Raw genomic sequence first — 23,332 nt, forward strand, 5'->3', positions numbered from 1 at the left:
CCCGGTGCATGGAGCCTGCTTCTCCCTCTGCCTGTGTCTCTGCCTCTCTCTCTCTCTCTCTCTGTGACTATCATAAATAAATAAAAATTAAAAAAAAAAAAAGAAAATAGGACATGAGATTTGTAATGTTGAGTCCCAACAAAGAAGTCGAACGTTGCACTGATTATTTCTAGAATGTCGCATCAGTCAAGAAAGGGCAGAAAGAAGTATGCATGGTGTTCATGGTTCTTAGCGTCCCGCTATTACACAGGTCCCCTTTCCTGCCTCTTCAGCCACTCCTATTGAAAGTTCACATGTATAGACATGAATTTCTTTCTCTTTTCTGTGCTGGGGCAGTTTCTGTAAGACATATTAAAAGCATGCGATCGTATTTATCCAAGTAATGACTAACAGAACAATAAAAGAACTTCTGGACTCTGGGCCATTCCAGAGTCAACATTTGGACTACCACGGATGACTTCAGCATTCTGAGCAAAACACTATGGTGTCAGGACTATAAAATGTTACCACTAAAATTGGTTTAAACTGGCAAATAACACAGTCCCTTGGACTCTTCCTTTTAGAGGCACCATGCCCAGAAGGGGTAATGGGAATGGAGCTTGTTCTACTACACAGACTGACTTTCTCTCTAGTAAAAATGAAAGTTTCAGGTGAGGGAGGAAAACAACACAGTTAATTGTATGTAATTTGCTGAGTAAACAAAAATAGAAAATATTATAAAGTTGCCCTAAAAAAGTCCTGGCAGGTTATAGGCACTCAAAAACTCTTTGATCACTGAATTAACAGATTAATTAACATAATGCAGTGTTTCCCCTTTTGTTAGTTTCCATTAGCTTAAGGAACCCTGATGTCCTACCAGAATTCAATAAACTCTCCTTTGCATTCATCTTACAAAAGTAGGCACTATCTCTAAAGTTTGTCTCTATTTTTTTTTTTGGCTTGTTGAGAAAAGGAATCTAGCAATTATTGAACACTGTCTCATTTTCATACATTGGGAATATGCCATTTTATATCTCCCCGTATTTCAGATTGTAAAAGTGGAGCTCTTATGGATTAACTAACATGCTTAGCATCACAGTTATAACTAGCAGAGTAGGGATTCAAACCTAAGCATCTTACACTAAACAAAGGGCTCTTTTCACTCTATTCAATACCTCAAATATTAAGTTTGGTATGGAGATTAATCATTTTTAGCCTAAATCTTAACTATACAAATTGCTAAACTTAAGTCAGAGCTGTCTTACACAGTTATAGAGGCCATGCAGGCTCAACCCTCGAGAGGTAACATTTAATTGTTGTCTATGAAAAATCTATTCCCTAGAGTTGTACAGGATCTGACGTTAGGATCACCAGTATATTGACTATAACTCTCTATACTTGGTTTAAATGTTGTGATGTAAAATAAAATCAAAACTCCTATAAAAGGCTGCAGTACACATACTTCAATGGAAAAAAAAGGTTGGGTTTCTTGATAGAAAAAGGATTCATTCAGAAGATCTGTAGCAGTTTCTAGCTCGGCTTGTTGGGAATTCTGTTATATGTTTAGCTTTCATCAATTCCTTGGAGTAAAATGACCAACTTAAGAATGTTATATGGTGGTTTTCAGGATCCAATGGCATGAAATGAGCTTATATATCATAAAGGGCTTTGATAGAGACTGGCTAGGTGTTCACAAACCATTTCCCCTCACTCTCTGGATAGAAAGCTTCACTCTATCACCCCAATTTTCCTGTTTAGATGTGGCAATCTGAATGAGTTCTGGCCTATTAATTGTGAATAGAAGTGGCAGAGGACATCTCTAAAAGGGCCTGGAAAAACATACTGTGAAATGCTCTGCTCTGCTCCATCATCTACAGCAGAGAATCCAGGACAATGCCAAGGCCCTGTGGACAAGAGCTATAGAAGCCCCTGGCACCCCCAGAGTCTACAGGAGACGAACGAGTTAGACAATAAACAGGTGTTTATTACGCCAAGTAACTGACATCTGGGGGTTCTTTGTTATAATAATTTTCCACTCTGAGGAAATAATCTAAGCCTTATGTAAATGTGAGGAAGGTTTTTCTATTATTGTTAACACAGTAGCCCAAACCCAGACCTTCCACTGTGCCAGGATGCTACCCTCATGAATGACCATTTTGTACATGTCACTTACTGTTGTAAAAGTAATATCTAGGGCTTTCCAGACCTGCTGAAGCACCTCCATTCCACTCACAAGCACTGAATTGCAAATAACTGATTTTTTTCTTTGCCTACTTCTGCAGCTTCAGCAACTGCCAAAAAAAAGTTCTTTTCTGAGCCTTCTTCTTAAAAGAAAGGATGAAACTCTTTCCACTACGTACATGACTTTTAACTCTTTAAATATCACTGACTACAGCCAATATTTTTGACCATTTGCAAAACAAATTGTCACAAAGGGGGGAAGAGATTTTCAAATTATTTATTTGCATCTGATACCAATCTGAAGCACATGTCTTTGTTATTGTAGTGCATTTAAAAACTGTATTTCGTACTAAAGATTGCTACTATAAATGTTCCTCCAATATTCTCCATTTCCAAGGAAATGATGTGACACTAAAGTAGATGAGGGAGAGTCAGTATTGGGCAATGAAAACAGGATACTCAAAAGATTAGTATATTTGCAATGGACTCATAATGAGAAGACTCACTGCCTTTATCAAAAATAACTAAAACTATACATTATCAGAACTGAGATGTACCTGTTTAAAAAATATTTAATTTAGGTGATTAATTCTCCATTCCACTAAAATGTGGAAATATTTTAAAGTAGGAATAATTTAATTCAAGGGTTTCTAAATATCTTGAGGCATCAGTCCAATTCTAATGGCATGTACTTGACAAAAGATCATTTTTATTAAATTTATAGAGCTAATACATTCAAGAAATACAGAAAGAATGTTGATTATTAAAAGAAATGACCCCTTGTTTTCTAAGAAAAGTCTTTGTACTAAGTGCATGAATAATCAGGAAAAGACTGAAAAACATCAAAGAAGTTATAAGAAAATCTCAAGCTTTTCCATGTTATTATTTTTTTGAGAGAGAGCAAGAGTGCGCTCATTGGGGGCGGTGCGGGGTAGGGGAGGCATAGGAGAGGGAGAAAAAGATTCTTGAACAAGCTCCAGACTCAGCACAGAGCCCACCTGGGGCTTCATCTTAGGACCCTGAGATCATGACCTGAGCCCAAATCAAGAGTCGGACGCTTATCCAACGGAGCCACCCAGGTGCCCCTCCATGTTATTATTATATGCAATTAGTAAGCTTTTCTACTAGCACATACATTTTTAAAAAATGGGAACAGGGCAGCCCCGGTGGCTCAGCAGTTTAGCACCTGCCTTCAGCCCAGGGCCTGATCCTGGAGACCTGGGATCAAGTCCCACGTCAGGCTTCCTGCTTGGAGCCTGCTTCTCCCTCTCCCTGTGTCTCTGTCTCTGCCTCTTTCTCTCTCTCTCTGTTTTTCATGAATAAATAAATAAAATCTTTTAAAAAAAATGGAAACACACATCATACTTCCCTCCAGATATCTGTTATTTCTCTTCCTTACACCATTCTTAGGAATAGATTTCATCCACCCATCCTACCGTAGCTTTATAAAAAGTTGTTCCAACTTTTATAAAGTTATTAAGGACTATCAAAATATATCACCTCAGGACAGGATTCAGAATCAATGCAAAATATAATTGCAGTAAGGGCAGCAAACATTATATGAACTATCAGATTATGTTAACATGAAAGTATCTGCCAATACTGGGTTCTCCTATGGGTCTTTTTAAAATATATTCATTCATTCACTCACTCAGAGAGAATCTGAAGCAGACTTCCCACTGAGCACGGAGCCCAACACAGAGCTCGATCTCATGACCCTAAGATCATGATCTGAGCAGAAACCAAGAGTCAGACCTCGACTGACTGAACCACCCATATATTTGGGGTCTTACACTGTTTGACTATATCTGCGTTTGGTGGTCTTTTCTGCTGACAATGTTTCTCTTCTCTCGTTCAATTACAACACTTCAAAATTCTCATGATTGCCATCTTACCTTGAGAAGATTTCATCCACTGCTCTGAAAGATATCTCTATTCCTATCCATTCAATTCACATTAAATACTTGAAAGAAAAACAGATGGACAAGCAAATGGGCAATTAAAGAAACACCAATTCACTTAAGATAGTCTAAAATCCATTCTACCACCAATCAGGTAAGAATAAGTAATATTTGTGGCAACTTTTCTTTTTTCTTTATTATCACAGAGAAAAATAAAGAGATAAAGGATTGCTATTCTGGATTCTTCTTGTCATGAATAAAATACTCTATATGGGAAAAGTCATTGAGCCCATTTAATGCGTGGCTGCCAACGCCAGCTCTGTTACTAAGATACATGTTTGAAGAAGCTGAAAACTCCAAAAGCATATATACCTATATGGCCTAAGAGGAGTATTTATTCTCCTTTTCAGTTTGGACTCCAAAGCTTTCAAAATATTTAGCTGTTTAATTGTACTGCTCATGCTTATTGCTGTCCCAATAGCTCTTTTCTTCTGAGCTACATAATTGTTTTCAGTGTATGTGTGTGCATGTGTGTGAGTACAACATATATGTCATATATATTTGTGTACAATTGTCCATAAACAGTTTTAAATGTTGTACTTTTCATCAGTTTCAAGCAACAAAAATGATTCCTAGTGCTATAACAAGTATATCATCACTCAAAACCCTCATCATTCCAATCTAGGTGTACAATCTTACCTTCTGGCTTGCATGTAGGTCATAAAAGTTACTGAAAACAATAGGAAAACATTATTTTGACAGCTGTCATAATACAATAAATGTTCTTCTATTTTTGTAGAGAAGATAAAAATTTCCAGTCTGAATAAGTGATGAGGGGGAAGTATTAAGACATCTCTACAATTCTATTTTTGCAATAAAAAAATCAAAGTGTCAAGGTAAAATTATTGGCTACTTATGTCTTTTAGAAGCTTACCTTGAATTGAAGAGAATATCTAAAATGACTCAATTAGCTTACTTGGTTCCAATTTTTATCAATATGCCAGAAAAAAAAAATTACTGAACAAGTTAGTCCATTGCAGTAAAGGATCTCTCTACCCTCCAAATATAAACAGAGTATTTTGAGGATACTACTGTAAAAAGGGTTTACCTCTTGCTTTGGGGCAGCCTTTTTCCCAGGAACTCTCTTCCCAGGTAAATTTTTATACAGGAAATTAGGAGACACCCTAAATGTCACCTCATTTATACCAAATGCTTTTTTCACCACGATATGAGAGTCTACTAAATAAATAAATATATTCTAGGAAAACTTATGAGTTTATTCTCAAGTCAAGCTCCCCAGGAATAAAAGAAATACTAATATAAAAGTTATGGCCCTAAGAAGTGTTACGTTGGGAAGTTTCAGCAAACATATTGGTGGAGTATGCAGGAGGCAGAAAATAACACTTAAGATTGGAGGGAGAAGTTAAGTTCAGCTTCTGACATTAAACCAGGAATGAACATAATATGAATATGTGAGGAGAGCATGGTCAGTTCAGTAGGAGAGCATAAAGTAGTGTTTTCCACGTGGTTCAGGTATGAAGACTCCTTTCTAACATGCACATTGGTGAGAATGTGGCGAAAAGACAATCATCCATCTAATATTGGTAGATTTACAAATTGATACAATATTTTTGGAGAGTAATTTGGTAAAACTTACCAAAGATGTGGTGTACACACACACACACACACACACACACACACACTGGGTATTACATAGCCATAAAAAAAATGAGGTCATGCCATTTGCAAAAATATGGATGAACCTAGAGACTACTATGCTAAGTGAAATAAGTGAGACCAAAAAAGACAAATACCCTATGATTTCACTTACGTTTGGAATCTAAAAAACAAAACAGAACAAAAACGAATGAATAAACAAAAAGCAGAATCAGTCCTTTCCGTCATTTTCAAATTTTTCAAGATAAAATAATTAAGCAACTAAAAATAAACAAAAAGTCTCTTGTGGTACCAGGTTTGTTTGCTTGTTTGTTTTTCAATCTTTGAGTGATGTGACCCACCCCCTCATTTTAAGTCTAAATAAGATAATAAATGGGTATGGAAACTCAACTTTTTGTCACCTATAAACATTTTCTCCAAGTCCCTCAGCCAGGGCACCTTTGAAAGAGCCTGGCCGGCTCTTTGGCCACACTGGAGCAGCGGGCTGGTTTGTGTCAAGGATGAACTGCACAGGAAAAGCTGAGCAAGAGAAGTTGCTCCCATTATCCTTGACTCCAGACAGCTTGATGAGTGATCAACTTCCAGGAGCAACAATTCTCTGCGTGTACCTCTGTTATCCTCACAGAGTTTCAGTATTTTGTGTACATTACTTCCCTATTTTTTAAAATGCTTCGGGTACAGTCTAGCCAATAACCCCTTCCTTAAGCCTTATTAGGAATTGCTGAAAAAATGTTCCTCCTTATGATTAATGGCAGATTTCTAAGTGTTCTTGCAGGGTGCTGCTCCGATCCCTCACTGTTTTTATCCTGTCACTGTCATTCTTTCCTTTCCCCCTCTCTACAGTCTCCCCTGTGCTTTTCTTGATTCTATTCAAGCTCCCTTAACATGTATAAAGACCTCTCAGCTTACACACAAGTATGGGAATTTGCACGTGCCAAATGCTAACTCTATCAATACATTCGTTGATGAGAATTTAAGGAGGAAAAAGGTAAGAACTCCACAGAGGTAGCGCTAATTGATTCTCCTTATAAACACATAAGCAATTATATAAGTGACTATCTGCTTTGTCTGCATGCAGTTAATGAATACACAAAAGGAATCAGATTTTGAGCTTACTTAAATCTTAAATCCAACTGCTTAGAAAGTTGCTTACATGTATCATAAGGCAAAAAGGAAAAGTGTTCTAGCCTGCAGGATAAAGACCAACCAAACAGGATCCTCTATTTGTTTCACTGACAAACAGCGAAAATAGTTATATTGGTTGCAATATCTCAATGGACAGATACCAGAAACTAAAGTATAACATTATTTTCAAACAGGACTGTGATATTTATTTAGCCAAATTGAGGCTATTAAATACAGAAAATAGTTAAAGACAACATCGCTGTGGCAATTAGCAATTTCTTTTTAAAAATGTGTTCATCTCATTTGGCTCAGTATTCTAGAAGCACACACAAAACTATTTCATGCAGACAATCATTAGAAATAAAAGAGCACAGCAGAAATTAATTCAAAGGATCACTGCTAAAAGATACCACTCCTAGATTCCAGTGTTAAAATGCGGGTATTTTTTACTATTCTTATTTTAAGGGATAAATGAAGATTTCATACACACACACACACACACACACACACACACACACAGTGGAGACCAAAGAATTGCAGAATTTATTTCACTTCAGCTATTCAAGTGAAACCACTTACACAACTGCAGATCTGCACGCTAAGATCTTTTAATGCATGAAAACATATCTATATTAATGATATACATGGGATATTGATAATTTTGAGAAGTAATAGCTCTAAAATCAATAAAAAATCACTGGTCATCCATTAATTCTGCAAATACTAACTTGTCTCCGAAAACACAGTCTTTATTCAGTTGATGGATATACTACACTGAACAAGAGGGTCCACCCTCATGACACTTATCATTCAGTGAATAAGCAAGGATTACAATCACCCAATGCTGCAAAGTGTCCTAAAACACCAGAGATAAGAGTATACATAACTGGGAACTCGTTTGGACAAGGTGCATCAGGGTGCATCAGGGGAGGGTACCCAAGGAAACTAAATTTGAGCTGATAACTGAAGACTTCAAGAGAAGAAACACTGGATCTCAGTTTAAGCTAATGGTTGGAGCACTAGACACTACTGATTCTATTTCATTATAGATTTTTTTTAAATAAAGAAAAATATGTCTTTGAATGTAAGGAGATATTGAAGTACAAGTCATTAACACATGAGAAATAAGTTTTACCAAAAAAAAAAAAAATGACATTGGTGGATACCAATTTAAAATCCATTTAAACACAATGTTTAAATTAATTTGTCCTCTCCCCCCCCAAAAAAATAAAACAATATCAAAATAAAATAGTGGGTATTATACAGAGTGGATGGAGTACTAGCTTTAAATCTGCAGAACGACCCTAAAGTATTAAGAATTTAAGATCCTCTCTAGGATGCCCCACCTCACTTCTAGTCTTATTTCTCAAGAGTCTCCGCAATATGCTATAAATTGTGGGCAAACTCTTCTACATCTAATCCCCTAAATACCTCTGACTCTTCCATCTTTACACGTGCTATGGTCTTCCATCTGCCTGTGCTCTTCTTATTCCATAAGGACCATCTCCTTAGTGACTTCTAGATCCTCAATCAGATGATTACAGTTCTTTCTATATACATGGTGGATGACACACCAAAAAATTCTGGCTTGTATTATGCTATTTTATATATGTAATCATCAGAGTCCCCCACCTGACTAGAAACTCCCACAGCAAGTGAATTTAGTCTTCATCTTTCTATGCAACACAGGGTGATTTTTATTTAATTTTTAAAATAAAAATGGATTAAACTGAATTGAACTAAATTAGTATGCAGCCTGTAAAAGAGCTTCTCAGTCTAACTCAAATTTAGGATTTTGTCGCCTGTTTTTCACTCTGAAACCACTTACACAAAAAAAAATTGTATGAATTTTTAAAACTCAACTCGCCTTAAAATTGGGAATATTTTACATAATCTTGTTTAAGGAATACCATGTTTCACATCAGTGAATTTTACAAGTAACTCAAATCTTGTCTCTAGAGTTAGTGAGCCATGGAGAAAAGCTCATTGTGTGGGAGAAAACATCATTCATTCTGTCTTTCCCTCACCAAATATACATTATGCCAATCGCGTGCGTAAGTAACTATCCTAAGTGCTAGGGACATAGTGAAGGAGACAGAAGAGCTTCTGTTATGGAGCTTAGAGTCTTAGAGGCAAACAGAGGAGGCATGGTAAATAGGAATATTTACAAGTAGTCACAAGTATTATGAAGTAAACACAGTGTTGAAATAGAGAATACTAGGCAGCGAGAACTTCGGATTGAAAGTTCTCTTTCTTGCTAGGAAACACCATCTGTAGTGGAAAATTTAAACTGAGACCTGAAAAATGTTGTATTTGAGGATAGCAGAAGAATCTAATGACATACTAAAGAAATCATCATATTGTTTACAGACTTTAGAAGACTATTTGTGGAGAAAAGATAAATATTAAGGAAAAATAAAAACTTGTAATGGAAAAAAAGGAAAAAATAGCCAAAGTATGAGAGCTCCTGGAGTTATCATTGAAGCTTGATTATTTAATTAATCTACATAGACATTTGAATCTAATGTCTAACCCTCCTAAATCCATTCCTTTTCCGCCTTGTTCACATGAGATTGTTTCATACCTCAAGAGCCTTCTAGAACTTCCCATGTTTGCACCCTTGCATCAGAATGTAAGAACAATCGTTACCATTCTCCAACAATGGATCCTAAAGACAGAAGACTCATATCACTTTCCAAAACGTCCATGAAGCACTGAGTCTGCTCACCTCACATCTTATATTCACTCACCCAGTTTGCTGAAAAAGAATGGCTCCTAATTCTGCAAGACTTTACTAAAAATTTTTATTTGAGTGACTTTTATGATAGAACATTTACTATTATTTTTTAGAAATGTTCACAATAAATGAAAATAGATTTTTTAATACTTTTGTTTACTACAAGGAAACAGTATTTGGACTTTTTATTGTTGTAAATGTTATAGGAATCAACTCTCCTCTCTCTCATGTAACAGGATTGAAGGAAAGGAGATGGTATGCAGAAGTTTGAAAGGCAAACTAAAACTTCCATAGACACTACAGATAAAGAAAATAATTCTGCACTAATTAGACAATGAGCCACATCCATCATACTAATCTGTAAAACCTTATATCATTAAAATTTTGAGAGTATGGTTTACACAACATGAATGTATGTAAATCTATTGGGAAAGGTTGGGCAGTCTCTGGAGGTAATTGAATGTAATACAAAGGCATTTAAGTTTTATTCTGAATAAGGAAGTGGTTCAGTAGAAAACAAACACAAAACCAACAGACAAACAAAAATACTGTCTTCGGTCCTCTATTTATCAGAAAACATTGATGAAGTAAATTTTGGGAATTGCTAAAATGTGTATTCTTGCCCTCGCTAGGACTTTATGACCCTTTCACTGGCAAAATGCATGAGAGTATTACATTCAGGAGTTGTTCAATTTTATAAAATTTAATATGAGCAAAATTTAGATCTCTTTTGCATATTTGCCTTCTTTTCTCCCAACATACCTCTGTTCCTTAGCTATGATAATTTCAGCCCCAGCAATCTATTTTACATTTAATAACCTTTTATTGCCAATAAATACTTTTGTTTATACTATGTTACCTTTTCACCTAAATTATGTGCTAAATGCATTCTCAATGGAAAAAAACAGTCAACTCAGCATTTTCATATCCCTCACAAAGAAAGAAAATTGCATGTTTTACTTTTTATGGTTTCTTACTGCTTTTTAAATTCTGTCATCTAATGGGACTAATGTTCATGGTTTAGGAGTATATTTACCATAAATAGCTTTAGTGGTTATCAAACATCGCTGCTTCATTTTGGCGTTTAACCAACCTCAACCACTATTTATTGCCTCATATACTTCTCTACTGTGAACATTACACCTTAATTACCCCAATCCCTATTTCTAGGCCTGATTTAGAAAGCCTGAATGGGAATAACCATTTCTTGTTTCACTTATGTAAGAAGGCAGTGCCTGTGCCCAAGCAATCAGAGATCAGGGCCATGAAATCAGTAGAGTGTGTTTCAGTGACCTGAAAAATCCAAGTTCTATGGCAATGGAAATTCAAATTCTCTTATGTGCAATAAAGGGGAGTGGAGGAGGGAACAGACAGTCCAATATTTCTTCCAAATGTTCACATCCATGTTGAAGTCTAGTGACATTGAATGCTGCTGGGGAAAATGGAAAGCTACTCATTTCAAAATTGTTGATTAATCTTAAGAAAATAAAAACAACTGAGATTCTGTGCTTTAATAAGCTTTCTTTCCTGGGCAGGGGTAGGGGTGACTGGGTGACAGGCACTGAGGGGGGCACTTGATGGGATGAGCACTGGGTGTTATTCTATATGTTGGCAAATTGAACACCAATAAAAAATAAATTTATAAAAAAAATAATAAGCTATCTTTCCTTTGGCCTTGGTATACTCCTAACTACTTTTTCCAGTTTTTTATAAAAAGAATACTTTATAAAGGTATGATGCTTTTCAGGTTGTAAGACATTATCTTGTAAACAGATGGAATTAGAAAGCAGATCATAAAGTTATGACGTGAATTAAATTTGTGTCTCCCCTTAAACCCGTTGCCTGAATTTTCGTTTTTCTTGATCTTTTAAGATCCAGCTTGAATAACTCCTTTTTCTGAGAAACTTTACCTGTTCACTACCACAGAATCAAAGAAACCTTCCTTAAACTATCCCTGTGTCTACTCAGCTTTCCATAGTGAGGGTCATGGTTACTTACAGTTAAACCCTTGCTACAGGGCACGGTATGCATCTTAACCTCTTTATGTTCAATGTGGGCTTTCAGTGCATGTTTGTGAAATAAAAGGTTGTTTGCCCAATTGACCAATAAGAGAATTCAGGGTGTTTAAATGCTGAAATGGGGATCAAAGTGTACTTTGGCTTTTCTATTGCAGGACTATGCCCCCCTTTTAACCTTAGTATAGAGATGATGCTTCCATCACTTTGTTAAGATGTTTAAAATACTTAGAACTGCCTCCCTATCCTCAGCAACCCCAGCTGGCTAGTCGCCCTGCCTCACAGATGAAAATAGGTTTGGTTAATAATATGCTCTACTGAGATCTGATCTTAAAGTGGTACTTAATGATAGTAAAACTTCCTCTGTGTTTCCAGCCTCACTGCTTCTGTAGTCATCCCACACAGCAGGTCACCTACCCTGTTCTTGACTCCATCTTCAACCATTCCATTGCTTTAGTGGCTATCTTAACTGTTCTTTCTCTGTCGAGAAATATCTTAGAACATTTCACTTCTATTTCTCTCCAATGCCTAGGGTAATGCTTTGCATACAATTGGTGCTCAGTCTATCTTAATTTTTAAAATCAATTATTAGAAGATAAAACCCTTAAAACTTTAAATCTTTCTCACCTTCATATCCTCTTTCATACTGATCAGCTTTAACAAATAGCCTGATGATTAGAACTACAGGAAATCTGTGTATCTGATCTTGCTCCCTCATTCGTCTCTAAACGTGTAACTTTGGGAAAGTTATTTCACATTTCTGCACCATGCTTTCCTCATTTGTAAAATAGGGAAAATAGCAGGAAATGATTTATAGGGATTGCCATAAGCATTCTCTACATGTACAATATGGAATTTATTACCTATTTGTTCTTGAGAAGACTGCCTCACTTCTCTGACAATGTACATGTCTTTGACAGAGGGTTATCAACACTAGAATTCACAGGAACATAAAGCAGATTAGTGGTTGCCTAGGATGGGGGCAGGAATGGAGAGTACTTATAAATAGCATAAGGTTTCTTTTGGGGACGATGGAAATACTCTAAACTTAGATTGTGATGATATTTGTACTACTCTGTAAATATGCTGGAAAGTCTTACAATTGTACTCTAAATATTAGTAAATTAAAAGTATGGAAATTATACTTCAATATGGCTGTTAAGTAAAATAATAATTAATAATAATGATGATGATGTCAGGATTCAAGTCAGGTCTGTCTGAGCTCAAAGTACATGTCATTTCTTCTATCCTTGCCACCTCCTTATACAAAAATGAGAAGTTTATGTCTTAATTGATCATGCTAAATGATAAAGTTACTCTTTAGAAAGAGACAGTATACGTGATATGGAGATAACTATGGAGCTATCTAATCTAAGCATGGAAACATTTTAATTGCTTGTGAGATAGGACACAATAATTTTTTTAAAGTTCTTAGTCGCAATTTGATTTAACAGTTGTTTCTACCTATGCATTAAGAAGCCATTATCAACCTATATATAGATTAGAAATATGTTTTTCTTTCTTGCCAAGAAATATCCTTCCTTCCTTCCTTCCTTCCTTCCTTCCTTCCTTCCTTCCTTCCTTCCGTATGACTCCTCTGGTTTGTTTTATTTTGTTTTTTTTCTGAGCCAGAGAGGCTGATTATAGATATTGGAAATCAATTATCTCTGTAATTCACAGAAAACATTTTAGAAGGAGCATATCACTTATGAGCTAAGAGGGCAGACCCTTGAAGTAAAAGTATTGGAATCATTTTACCTTTTTCATGAAATCATCAAAATATGTCTTTATGTGAAGTATATAGTTGAAGGAGATCTTATTTACAGAGTGTTGAATGCCCTACCCACACTTACAAAAAGGTATTCACTCATTTATATCATGCTTTTTGGAAATATTTTACCTTTTCTTAGAGAAGTTTTTTTTTTTTTTTTAAGATAATTTAAACAGAAGATGGAAACCTCAGGAGCTCTTGCCAGAACAAAATTTCACAATGCATTTAAAATACTTCTCTTTCTATTCAATATCTAAATCAGATTCCTGAAGAAGACATTTTCTACAAAGAGATTAAGGGAAGAGAAATTGTTCAGATGCATATGTTTTAGATGAATCATGTTTCTTCCCTCAAAATGATAGGAGATTCCATTCCATATCCTAAGTTGTGGCTTGCAGTGCCAGACCTGGGGATTTTTAAGCCTGCATGCTTTTACGAGTTGCCGGGTGTCAGAGAGGCTCCATCACGGATGCGTTGCCTCTGAAAAGGTTAAATGCAAGAACTTCAAAGGCTTTTAGAGAGGAGACTGCAGAAAATCTGTTGTCAAGGAGCATTATATCTCCTAGCTCGGCAGAGTTTGTCTCTCTGATCCTCCCTCTTACTTTGAAAGTTAGAAAATCCATAAGAGGCGGATGGGTATGTCAAAGATTTTAAAACCTGGTGTAGGTTGGGTTTATTTTTGGATTATTCTGGCTTATTTTTCATTGTTTAACAAAAGAAAAATAGTAGCATTGCTATCTTAGATCTCTTTGAGGGCAGTACTATTGCTTTGGCTAGACAACACTGCAGTGAATGTTATCCTTTGGAAAATCTGTATCTGTATTTTTACTTCATGAAAAAGCCTCTCCATTTTAAGAGAAGACATATTAGAGGTAATCGTTGTCCCTCCAGCAGTCATTCAATTACACAATTACATGTGCAACAACTGCCAATGTGTAAAATTAGTTTAAGGCAAGGTAACTGGGTTAATAGAGAAATTAATTTGTCAATAAATATTTATTGAACACCTACTCAGATAAGAACTTTGAGAAATAGAAGACATAAAGGACAGGCAGGGTATGGTCCTAATGAAACTATAATTAGAGTTCATAGATGAATAGAGAGGTGTTACCCTAGAGTGAGCTTCTAAGGGAACAGGAGTAAAGTTAGAATATGACATATAAAAGGATTCAGATGAATAAAAAGAACATTATACCAAGGAGAATAACAGCATGACACAGATATGGAGAGAAATTAGATTCCATTTGACAGGAATCCTTATTAATTTCTCTTACACATTCAATTTATATTTTCTAAGACATACTTTATTTTTTACACATTACCTTGAAAAAAAAAGAGTTGAGGAACAGCTCAGAATGAGTAGCTCAGAATGCTACTATTCTCAGAGTGCTTGTGTGAGTAAATGTATATCAAAAATGTCCAGAGAACTTGTGATGACAATATTTTGGGATGAAAGAGTATCATCAGGTGAGGAGTCGAACGAAAGTCACCTGATTTTTTATTCTTACCCAAGAAAAGTGGACACTCAATAGGAAACCTCTCAGTTCTCTTCCTGAATTCACTTATTCTGACAAAGAATTTATCAGGACTGAGGTAACAAATTCTACACAATATGTTAAAGTACTATGCCTATAATAAAACATAAGCTCCATTAACGTATACCAAAGAATATAACACAAGTAATTGTCCACCAAGCAGGTAAAAGAACATAAACAAACCTACAGGTTTAAAACATCTGTGAAATATTAGTAAAATGCACTGGAAAACATTCAATTTATGCAAAATATTTCAGTGTTCCCTTTGTGACATATTTTGCATTAACATAATCAAATGACTATTACATTAGGATAGACATCAAAGTTTAATCAAGCCAAATGTTCAGTGCTGATAATATATCTTCTTCAGTACTTACTTAAATTTTGAGGGCCAGAGATAATGAATGAGTCTTATGAGTTGAATGCTAAGTTGTGTTCAAAACAGAAGCATCTACAACACTGAATTTCATTTAGGTTAATATCCACAGACCTCACAAAAAATTTCGTTCTTCTTGGTTCAAAACAGGGAATTTCAGGTTAATAAATTTGTGGAGGACACATCGGAAGTTTTGGAATTACTCCCTACTTTGATCAACTTTGACCGTGATGGACGCATCTGGCCCAGAAGACTGTCATTGAGAAAAATCTTTGATGGGGGAAGAGGGTGGGAGTGGGGCACTGCTTCTACTGTCCAGGAGTTGCTCATTAAAGGTTACTTAAGAATCTGCTGGAGTAATTCCCACAGATAGTTTATACTCCAGAAGCTAACTCTTCACATGTAAACTTTTAATAAGTTCCATTACACACTAGCTATGAGCTTGGACAATCTTCAGACATAGACCCAGAGGACTTGGATGGTAAAGTGGTTGCTATTGTTTTTATGTCTGTAGGTGCCTTCTGTATGCTCAAAAAAAAAAAAAAAAATCAAAAGGACTATGGAGGAGATGATCTAGAAATCATGCTTGCTCTTACTCACATACTGTCACCTCTCTGACCTCTAAAAGTTGCCAGCATGAAGGAGTAGGGAGTTATTGGAGGCAGCAGCATGACCAGGAAAATAAATTTGCAAGGTCTTTGCTGACCACTGCCTATTCGCATCCACCATGAAGCCTGCCAATCATAAAAATATTTCATGATCCAATCCCATTCATTTCTAAAAAGATGATGAATGGGCTACTTCAGCCATAAGATGAAAGCTGAGGAAAAATTTTGATGTTGATGTCTAATAGATGGACCAGAAATAATTAATGTTACTTTATGGCAGGACAATTTATCAGGGATGACACAGACTTGGGCTCCTGTGAACTAACTGATAACAATTACTACATTGAAATTTTGACAACTAAATTTGAAGCAACGTAAGGAATGTACTGAATAAACCAAACTTCTTGATTTACAATAATCAGACAACCAGTGCCTTTAATGAGAGTAAGACATCATTCGTCAATATTATTTCTGTGTTTTAACAATCTTTAAAAGGTATGAAAGACAATTATGATTTAAAAGTATCATGTAACCAGATATTTTTCAATTGAACACTCTTGTTCTCAGTTATAAGAATACTTTATATTTTCAAATTACATTTTGTTGATCTTTTTGGGGACCTGAAAGCATTATGTTCAGTATTAGAAAATATTAGCTCTATTTAATATATAGAAGTATCACCTAAAAAATGAAAAAAAAAAGTTTGGTTTGAAAAAAAAAGTAACAATAAATATGCCTCTCACAAATTCCATTTATACTATTTCTATGTATTATGTATCCTGTGTTGTTATTGTTTTCATTTCCTTGATGATAACAGATCAAGAGTTGAATATACAGTTATTTTCCCCATTTCTCAGTATAAACTTTGTTTAAAGTAATTAATTGCCATGAATTTACAATGGATAGAGAGCTGTGCTCATCACTTTATTGTCTTTGAGACTGATGGAAGTGGTCTGAAAGCCAGTAATGATATAAGGCAGAGATTATAAAAATAAAATAGAGTAAGAGCTTTTATGAAGAAGATGCTCTTAGAGAGTTAAATTCTCAACATTGAGGGAATTAAGAGTGATGCTGAAACTGATGTGCACAATTAGTATCAAGCTTCTGTTTGTTTGGTTTTGTTTTTAAGACATAACAAAAAGAAATTCTGTTTAATCAAAAAAATATCTTCCTCTACCTGGCCTTAACAGTGACTGTACCAGAGACTTCTAAATTATAATAGACTGTTCTCATTTCCACAAATAATCATGAATTAAGCAAAGCTAAAACATGCAGCAAAAATATATTCCCTTGACCTTGAATCTCTTTAAAACACTTTGTGATAAATATTAATTCAAAACCTAACCTTTGAGGAAATCAACATTACTATGTAACATGAAATAAACATACTATTGTAATCCTCTAAAATAAAAGAACTACTACTAAAATTTCCAGGATTTTATTTAATCATAATATAAATGCAGGAATCATCACAGGAAAGTATATAGGCTTTGGAATAAAACACAAGATGTAGTCTTGAATTCTGTTCTCCATCCTGTAAGCATTTCCTAGGATCAATACACATACATACTTATTTCTTATAAATTTTGTATGGCCAATAGTGTATGATTAAGATTTATATACAAGATGATGAGTTTATAAGCACTCCAAGATTTTGAATTATTATTAAATAATGTACTTCTGTATATTTTAGAGAAATTTTGGCGAGAATTCTTTAAAAAAAATGCTTTCTAAAAAAAAAATGCTTTCTTCCTAAGTCTCAGTGTACCCAAATTATTAGAACATGAAATTTGAATAATTTTGTTAATTGGAATTTTATTTTAGCATAAAGCACTTAGTAATATTTAGTGCTTTTTTTTTTTTAATTTCACATAGTCCTATGAATAATCCAGCTCTCTGTATCCTGTTTTTCAATATCTTAGTGATACTGGACAGATTAATAATGCAACTCTCCTGTTTGTCACCCATACACCAAAATGGCTTGTATCAGATGGAGCAAAATTAAGTATGGTGCTCTGTCTTCACTTTCTCTGACTGGCAACACTGTGATTTCATTCATGTATGAAGTATTTTTAAATCTAATTATTCTTACAACCAGTTAGGAGAAAGGTCATTATTCTAGCTCATTAGCTGTTTAATTGGAAGGCATAGCAATGAATCTGTGTTTTGACTCTCTAATTCCAATCTTCAGGACTGCCAGGAAAGGGAAGTGTAATATCATGCCTCCAAGAACTATGACTAACCACAGACACTTCTTTCTCTCCTACCTTGACTGATTCGGCATTCTGTGCAACATTCGACTTCAACAGTTGAGACTCAACATTACAAATTACATCCATCTTCTTAACATATGCAAACAAACATGCCATATGCATGCACACACACCACACATGCCAAGAGATTATTTGTATCTACCTTCTTGTTTTTAGGTAAAGTAATGACTTGAGCTGCCTGATAAAATAAAAAGCAGTATTTACACAAAAGTCTATAAACAGAGAAAAATTGACATTGGGCACTACTTTTTTCTCAGTTATTGTAATCTGCATATATACATATATATATCCCCATGTACCTGGAGAGAAACTCCAACCAGTGACAGAAGCAATAGAAGAATCTTGAGTTGTGTCTTAATACAGAGAAGAGTGAAAAAGGAAGCCAAAGATAATGAATAAACATTAGCGGAAAAGTCATTCCTGAAACCTTTAAACAATAAAATTAGCAGCATTAGCAGAAAAGTCAATCCTGAAACCTTTAAACAATAAAATAGCTGCTGAAGACTTTAAGTCTGAAAGAGATTCACTACAAATTTGATGCCTTTAAATGAGTCAACATATACTGGCATCGTATTAGTTTCCTACCATTGCCATGTCAAATACCACAAACTCGGTGGCTTAAAACACACATTTTTTATCTTTAGTTCAGGATGTCAAAAAGGTTTATTTCCTTTTAAAGACTCTATCAGACAGTAGGTTTCCTTGACTTCTCCAACTTTTAAAGGCTGCTCACTTTCCTTTTCCTTTCCTTTACCCCAGGGGAACTCATGTGCCACCCCCCTAACTTCATTCCAGCTTCACAGGCAAAAATGGCTAATTGATTCCTCATTTAGCATCCCGTTGACCTCTTCCATAGTCACATTTCCCTCATTCTCTCTTGCCTCCCTCTTTTACTTTTAAAAACCATATGATTACGTTGGACCTACCCTGATAATTCAAAAAAAGTCTCTATTTTAAAGTCAACTGATTAGCAGCTCTAATACCATCTTCCACTTTAATTCTCCTTTGCTATGGAACAGCACAGTTACAGGTTCCCGGGATTAGAATGCAGACAACCCTGCGGAGGGGGAATTCTTCTGCCTACCACAGTCTATCTTTTGGTCTCCAAAGATCCACATTCATTCCAAATACAAAATATACTCATCCATTCAAAGTCATCTAAATTTTCAATCCAGAAACTAAAATTTCAATTCACAACAACATTACCTCAAGTACAAAATGTTATCTAAATCTCATTAGCAAGAATCCTATCAAAATTATCTAAAATCGGAAGACTCTGGGTTTGATTCATCCTAGAGCAAAATTTCTCTCCATCTGTGCGTCTATGGAACACAAAAAGCAAGTCCTTTTTTCCCAGATTACAGTGGTCATACGGACACAGGATAATAACTATAGATCTTTTGGTTAAAAAAGGACAAAAATGTCAGAGAATAGGTTGGTGGGGGGGGGGATGGGAGAAATAGATGAAGGAGATTTAAGAGTACACTTATCATGGTGAGCACCGAGTAATATATAGAATTGGAAAAAAAAAAATCACTGTATCGCACACCTGAAACTAATATAATACTCTATGTTAATTATGCCTGAATTAAAATTTTAAGAATAATAATAACAAGGGGGAAAACGAATAAAAATGGAAGGAAAAAATCACTGGTTTAAAGCAATTTCAAAAATCCATCTAGGCTCTCTCCATTTGCTTTTAAGGTTTAAGAATAATCTTTGGCTCATAGCTCCACCCTCTGGTCCTCACCCTCAGAATCATCCCCTTTTTTTTTTTCATGATAAAACGTAGCGCACGTTTTCAGCTGAGTTTTCATGAAAGTTCATGAGTTCAGCTGAGTTTTCATGAAAAAACGTAGCGCACGTTTTCAGCTGAGTATGATTACCTGCATATTTCCTACCAGTATCAGTTTAGTGGTCTAACAGTCTTATTTTGTACCCTGTCTTTCCTAGTTCAAGGTAGCATTTTTTTTCAATGCTGAAACAAAATTCTCAAGAACTTTGTGGGTCTCTCATTTATCTCATGGGATTCAATCTATTAAACAAAAAACTACTCCACATATATTTTTCCTAGATAATCCCATCTCTGTTTTGGGCTTTTTCTGGGATAGCTGAAAGCATTTAGGGGTCACATAGTTACTCTCTTAAAGGAGACTTTCCTGTGACTGAATAATCTGATCTTTCCATTTTTGTGATACATTACAAAAGGTTGTCCAGACACTATTGGCTTTTCCTCTAGACCGTGGTTTCCTTCTAACGAATCTCTAAACTTTAGCATCCTTTGCCATGTAGGAAGAATAAGGATTAGCAAAATCATTGTCTACTCTCACATTTTACTATAAGCAGTAAGCAGGAAACCAGGCCATAGATTCAGTAATTTACTTGGAAATCTCATTTAAATATCCAAGTTCATCACGTCTGAATTCTGCTTTCCACATGACTACAGAAGAATTCTGCTAAGTTTTTGCCATTTTTTTTTAAGAATTTTATTTATTTATTCATGAGAGACACACAGAGAGAGGCAAAGACACAGGCAGAGGGAGAAGCAGGCTCCATGCAGGAAGCCTGATGTGGGACTCGATCCCAAGACTCCAGGATCAGGCCCTGGGCCGAAGGCAGGTGCTAAACTGCTGAGCCATTCAAGGATCCCAGTTTTTGCTATTTTTAACAAGGATTCCCTTTCCTACAATTTCCAATAACGTGTACTTATTTCCTTCTGTTCTTTCAGAAGCAGTGCCTTTAATCTCTATATTTCTCCTCACAGCCTACTTATGATGATGTAGATATTCTCTAAGGTGATATATGTTTTCTCTTCGATGTTCTTCACTTCTTTAAGTCCTCACTAGCAGAGTCATTAACATCTCTGTTTCTACTGTTTTTTGAAGACAATCTGGTTTGTTTGTTTGTTTAGCATACTCCTCAAATATTTCCCAGCCTCTGTTCTTTGCTCAATTCCAAAGCCAATTCCACACTTTTCAGGTATTTGTTATAGTAATAAACCACCTCCAGCTACTAAAATTTGTATTAGATTCCTATTGCAAATGTAACAGATTACCACAGATCAGTGACTTAGAAATTTATTATTTTACAAATTTAAATTTGTTCATCACAAATTTATTTTATGGTTTGGTAGATCAGAAGTCTGGTATGGGTCTCACTTGGCTAAGATCAAGGTATCGGCAGACCTTGTTCCTTTTGGGAGTCTCAAGGGGAAATTCCATCCTCTTACCTTCTCTAGCTTCTGAAGGCTGCCTACATTTCTTGGCCCATGGATCCTTTCCATATAACCAAAGCCAGCAATGGTAGATTAAATCTTTCTCCCATCATAACATCCAAACTCTGCTTCTGTCCTTACCTCGGACTCTCTTCTTCTGCCTCCCTCTTTCACTTGTATGGATCTTTGTGATTACATTGACCCACCAGATAATCTAGGATAATCTTAAAGTCTTTAGTTTAATCATATCCACAATTTTGATACATAAAAAACTGTAATTCACACTTTTCTGGCTCTGGGACATGGACATCTTTGGGCAAGCCGGTTGTTCTTCCTACCACAAGCACAGACAGAAAGTGTTTTAATAAATAATGTAATATATTCAGTGTTATGCATGTTGGGATTTACTCAAAAGCTAGGTGATCCAAATTGTGTTTTTTCTACTTTATATACTTATCTTCACTTTGAGTAAAGTGTGTCTTTTGAAGAAAAAAGAAAAAGAGTAAAATGTAGACTGAAAAATGCTATGTACCTCAGTGCAGACCAGAAAAAGTCAAGTGTAAAATCATACCCTATTCTCTGTCCATCATATCACAAAGGCACCAATGACTATCAGCTGTCATTTTGCCTTGTTGAGATTTAAATTTTATTTTAGTTTTCTCTGTTGAAATTTAAATATTACTTTCCCTCTGTTGGCCTGTATTTACTTTATGAAGGCTGAAATATTCAACTCTAGAAGTGAAAAAAACAGAGCATCTTTGATTTATCACTTTTTTGTACCTGCATGATACTGGCACCTGAAACACTTCACGAGTAAAACTCTTCAGACCATAACATCTCTTGTAAGTATATAGGTTTCAAAAGGTCACTGCACCTACTTAAAATTTAGATGTATCATAGATCAGTTTAGTGATATATTACTCTACTAACTCAAAAACAAAAAGTATAGATATTTAGACTATTCAGAAATAAGTGCACATTGTACTATTTATTATCTATCTCCTGTAGAGAAGAGGAAAAACATAAAATCAATGGAAATAGAACCATTCTGCTTATTAGCAGCCCAGAGGCTGGTTTCTTAAAGATTATGTTTAATATAATGGTTGCTACTCTTCATTGATCATTAATCTCGCATGGGAAGATTTTTAAAAATTTAGTTTCTAATCTTCCCCCTAGAATTAATGAAAGAAAATCTCCAAAGTTTGGTTCCTATTTAATTTACTTATTTATGACATCCAGTAAAATCTAAGTTTTTTATTTTATGATAATATTCACTTCAAAGTTGGTTCAACTGCCACTGATATTGGAGATACCACATATGCTTTTAGATTTACTTCACTTTCTGTCTGAATTTGGTGAATTTAATAAAATATGGAGGATTTGATGTTCCATTAGGGGTCAATATTCTTGCCACCATAGAGTAACAAAGCAGAGTTACGGAGTCTGGAATAGGACCAGGAGAACTTGGAAAAGACAGTTCTTTCATCTTCCAAGGAGATCCTTTTTATAGGCCACAGTTCATTCAAGACCCATGGGATTATGTGAATGATGATAACCTATGTGTGCATTTGCTGCTCATCTATATTTGTGTATTGTCTTGTACATTTCCTCAACACAATTTTTCACAACTTTGGTTTATTCCTCTCATTTGCATCAGTTAACAGGTTTCTCAATATGATGTTACATGTAAGCTCCTGGAGGACCAGACCCACACCGCACTCCTCCTTGTTATGACATAGTCCAGAATGGAGTTGTGCCCTAACACAGGCCCTCAAAAGTACCAAAATGCATTAAATGATGTCATCTCACTTTGGAGGCCTCTTTCCATTCTCCAAAATGAGTCAACGATCTATTATTAATGGTTATATTTTTTTCTAATTATACAAATTGCTTATATTTTTTCCCTCCCATCAAAACTGTAAGATTAAAAAAAAATAACT

General features: G+C 35.3%; 1 protein-coding gene and 1 long non-coding RNA gene across 2 annotated transcripts in view; both read right to left on the minus strand.

Moving 5' to 3' along the window:
• Positions 1 to 9,478, minus strand: part of LOC119877282 — a 29,344-nt gene extending 19,866 nt beyond the window's left edge. Inside the window, exons 1-3 of the long non-coding RNA XR_005374259.1 lie at positions 9,448 to 9,478; positions 4,761 to 4,791; positions 4,056 to 4,123 (exon numbers count right to left, since the gene is read on the minus strand). This is a non-coding gene — a long non-coding RNA (uncharacterized LOC119877282). The remainder of the gene's footprint in view (positions 1 to 4,055; positions 4,124 to 4,760; positions 4,792 to 9,447) is intronic.
• LRP1B (LDL receptor related protein 1B) overlaps positions 1 to 23,332 on the minus strand; it is a 1,959,891-nt gene that overhangs the window by 1,876,653 nt on the left and 59,906 nt on the right. The window lies entirely within an intron of this gene.

The sequence above is a fragment of the Canis lupus genome, chromosome 19, assembly GCF_011100685.1.
Source record: "Canis lupus familiaris isolate Mischka breed German Shepherd chromosome 19, alternate assembly UU_Cfam_GSD_1.0, whole genome shotgun sequence".
Lineage (NCBI taxonomy): Eukaryota > Metazoa > Chordata > Mammalia > Carnivora > Canidae > Canis > Canis lupus.